The sequence below is a fragment of the Geospiza fortis genome, unplaced genomic scaffold, assembly GCF_000277835.1.
Source record: "Geospiza fortis unplaced genomic scaffold, GeoFor_1.0 scaffold208, whole genome shotgun sequence".
In the NCBI taxonomy this organism is placed as follows: Eukaryota; Metazoa; Chordata; class Aves; order Passeriformes; family Thraupidae; genus Geospiza; species Geospiza fortis.
In genome coordinates, this window is record NW_005054468.1 from 517,333 (window position 1) to 521,618 (window position 4,286).

The window sequence follows — 4,286 nt, forward strand, 5'->3', positions numbered from 1 at the left end:
ATTAGGTTTTCCAGGCTCTACACATGCTGTCCAGTGTTCCAGACCGTGAAGGAGCTTTGAATGCAGTGAAATTAGACCTTCTAAAGCAGAACAGAAGATTTCCACAATTTAATTTCCTATGAAGTACTGTGATACCTTATTGTATTTGTGCTGTATAATTATTTCATTATATTTTGATTTCAAAAGACAGACTTATTTCCCAGAAACTTGAAGTATCTAGAGTATCACACACAGCTGCAAGGCTAGCTCTCCTTTCCTTTACCCCTAAACCAAACCAAATTTCCTCTGGATTGTCAGTTTCAGCACAATTTTGCTCAATATGTTTTGTTTATAATTTCTTTGCTTTCATTATCCTAATACCTTTGGGGAATTAATTTTATAGTGGAAAATGAGACATAGGGATTGGACAAAATAGAGAAAAATCATCAATTAAATGGGAAAAATATAGAATAAAATCATAACTATAAAACATTGTACCATCTTTGTCTGAAAGCTGGGCAACATTGGACTTAAAAGCAGTGCTCCTTTAATGATGTGACTTCATTCTTACTTTGTATTTTTCCTTGAAAAAGAGACAGAATGAGAAAAAACAATTAGATGCAGACCTGTAAGTAGTAAGCAATTAGGTTAAATTTTACTCTTGGTATGTACTACAGAGTTTCACAGAGGAATTGAACCATGAAACTGAATTGCATGTCCATAGTGAGCTCCTTTCTGAAGACAGTCTCTCTTTTTTTTTTTTTTAATATTGTTATCACTGAAAATTTCCATATGTCTTATCTACACAGAATTCTTGAAAGGATGTTTATAGACATCCTCTGGGATAGGGGACGTGTCAGATTGACATTAAATACCCTGTTGCAAAAAGCTCAGTTAAAATATATTGAAGCAGGTGGCAGAGCTCTCACTACACCAAACAGAAAACAAGGAATTTTTTTCCTTCCTGCTTTGAAAGGAGCAGAGAAGATCCTGTTCTCCCCACTGATGATCCTGCTCATGCTGAAGCCCTGTGTCAACCCCTCCACTCCTTGGAAGCCTGAACTGCGTCATCTCTGATTGGATATTATCATCACTAATTTGAGATCATAACTGAGCAGTGCGCTTTCAAAGCTGACACAAAACATTTGGAGCCCATATGGGAGAGCCTGTCTTGCCTCATGGCGCTCTATAAAAACCATCATGAGCTTCCTAAAGCAGAGCAGCAGAAGCCCAGGAATGCAGCACAACATTTCCATCCTTCAGAGCTAGTCAACTTGCCATAAAGACCCTGCCCACTTCTCATCTGTGCTGCCCTGCCCTTTGCTGAGCTCATGGATCATCTCTGTCTGTGTTAACTGTTACTGGCCCCCAAAGGTGTATTTGCTAAAAATAGCAGTGGAGACAGTTGACTGGAGAAAACTGAGCATTCTACATGCTGACCTGTACCCTAGATCTCCTTTTTTTATTTCTATAGATAGCAATATTCAGTATTTTTGCTCATAAATAGGAGGTTCTAGTAAAATAAAGATTACTTATCAGTAAAATAAAGATTACTTATCGTTTTGAGTTCCTTTGGGTTTTTCCTGGGATAAAAATATCTCTTTTTTTGACACTTAATTTTTTTTTTTAAGCGCAGTAATAATGAAAAAGGATGCAAATCATTTTTCTAGCCTTAAAAAAAAATAGAGAACTGTATTTCAGTTACCATACCTTTGAGGTAAATATTCAAATGAAATTTAAACATGCAATTTTACATGAAATTTTTCTTTACATAGTCAATTATATGTTCTCTACTAAACAAAATTTCGACTTCACCTCCACAATCAATTTGGTCTTCCAGAGTGTTAGTCAATAGAATAAGAATCAGCAAGACATCTGTATATTTATATGAGATAAATTAGATGGTGAACAAAACCCAGCAGTCTAAGTGATACATCCTGCATTACTTTTGGTTCTTTCACCAGCTGCCTTTACAAATTAAGTGGAAAACTCTGCCATCCTGACACCCTGGCATTTTTGCATTCACTTTGCAAAGGTGTAGATAACAGTGGGTGCACAGCGAATGAGAATGGTGGTTGCATGGCTTCTCCATGTACTTGTGTTTTACCCAAGTATCAGGCTGGGTGGACACATTAAAACAAAACACAAGGCATGTTTAGATTAAATTTCCCTCTATCATGAATCCCAGCCCTGCCGTTATCACCTCCCAGAAGGATGCTGCTTTATCAGTCTCATTAAACATGAACAGTTATTCCGTGTCTCCCCATTGCTGCCTACATTTTAATTTTCCATATTCCCCTTGTGCTGCAGACAACTCGTGGGCTACACGCCTGTGCCTGGTGACATTTCCTGATCTTGCAGCCTGATCTGCTGGCCCACAGACCATCCCTTGATTTGTGGCTGCACATTACCTCCAGCCTCACTCATTCTCTCAGTTTGGAGAGGAGAGCGATGGTTTTGTGCAACCTAAAGGTGTTTCACCAGGGATGCATTTGCTCCAGCAAGCTGTGGGTTATAATGACAGCTGACCCCTGCACATTGCAAGAGGCCTCCCCCTGGATGAATCCCATTCTCTGGATTGGCTGTTTTCCTCCTTTGGCACAAAATGCTGGCATGCAGGATTTGCTGTCGCGCTGATAATTTAGTAAACAGTGAAATTAAATCTTCTGACAGTCTCCTGCAGGAATTTCATTAACTGTAGGCCTGATTGAAGAACTTCATTGCTCAACTACAGCACAGAGATGCTGTTTAGCTGCCCTATGGAAAACATGCCCTCCACTTCCTTCCCTAGTAGGATGGTCTGTTCTCCACAGGTTTGCTGTGCTTCCCATCTCTTTGGCAGGGGGTGTTTGTTTTTCCCAGGACTTTGAACTCCCAAGTGCTTTTGAACAGATAACAAGAATTGGGTATTTATCCTCCATGTGTGTTGTAGAACAGCACTGTTCATCATCATGGTGCACTGAAATGTGTGCAGGGAATTCAGATATGTCTGGCTGTGTAATAGAAGTAATTTTTGCAAACCATAACTAGCTTGGTACAAGTGAAACAATTTCAGAAGCTTTACATCCACCAAAAGGAAAAGGCCAACTGCAAAGAATCACTTGAAAACTCAACCAATGAAGGGAAAAAAGCAAAAAACAAAGAGAGGAAAGTCAGGAATGAGTTCCACAGCACTGCTAAAATGCTTATGGCTGGTGGGGAGAAAGCTATGAAACAATAAGGAAATCGGTAGGTTTGTAAGGCAGGAGTACAATCAAAGGATGGATATTTGTTATGGCCTGAAAAGGCAGGGTATTGTCAATGGTGGTTTGGGAGAGGCTGCCCTGTGCGTGAATATTCAGGAAATGTTCTGAGACACATTTTAAGATTTCAGAGAAGAGAGCAATCAGTGTGGTTAATCTGGGCATAATCCATGTGGAGGCTGTGGTTTAAAATATGAAGATTGCCAAGAATAGGATCTGCAATCTGTGGCAGTGGAAAAACTAGGCTTACCTCTGAGAGGGGACTGCATAGTGTAGGGTGTGTCTCTAAGAGGCTGAGAAGAAAGAGGTGAGAGCAAACAATATAATAACCCTTTATGATACCACCAATTACTGCATGGGAAGAGTCAGGGAAACTGTAAGTGAGATCCTCACTAGCCTGAGGTGCAAGAAGAATAATGGCTGTATCGGGAAAAGAACCAGCTTTGTTGAGGAGTGAACATATATCAAGGGAAATAAAAATTCAGGGAAGCTCCTTTGTAAAAAAAATTAACAAATTAATGATAAAAATTATATTATTTCCCCTTTCAAATGCACTTGTGAAAAGCAGAAGTGGTTTAAACCTATATTTGGACCTACAGACAAATGTCTTTGCAGCACCACATTGTGGATCTTCAGCCTGTTGCTTCTTTGATCACACTGGTTGGGGTGAACTGTGTTTTTCACCCTGCAGCCACTGTTTTCAAAGAGTAGAAAGAGGCTGGAGTGGAGCAGAGGCAAGCTGTCCTGTGTTATAGGGTAATGTTCTAAGATGTCCCATGAAATGAGACCTCTGACCATTCCCTGTTGTGGGATCTCACCAAGGTGAAGCTCAGGCTGGCCTTGTATTTTCATCTCTTCTGGCAGTGAGGTGTGGGACTTGGCAAGTTAGTTTGGTTTTTTTCAAGGGGAAAGATCTTCAGCTCCCTTCTGACTTCCAGGCTGCAAAGATGCCAAGGAAGAACCTAAACCCTTAAAATGAGCAAGTGGTTTTGTTGTTCAAGACATGACCGTGGCCTAAAGAATGTTCATGTGGGTCCAGAGGCCACAAAAACTGAGATTCCTTTC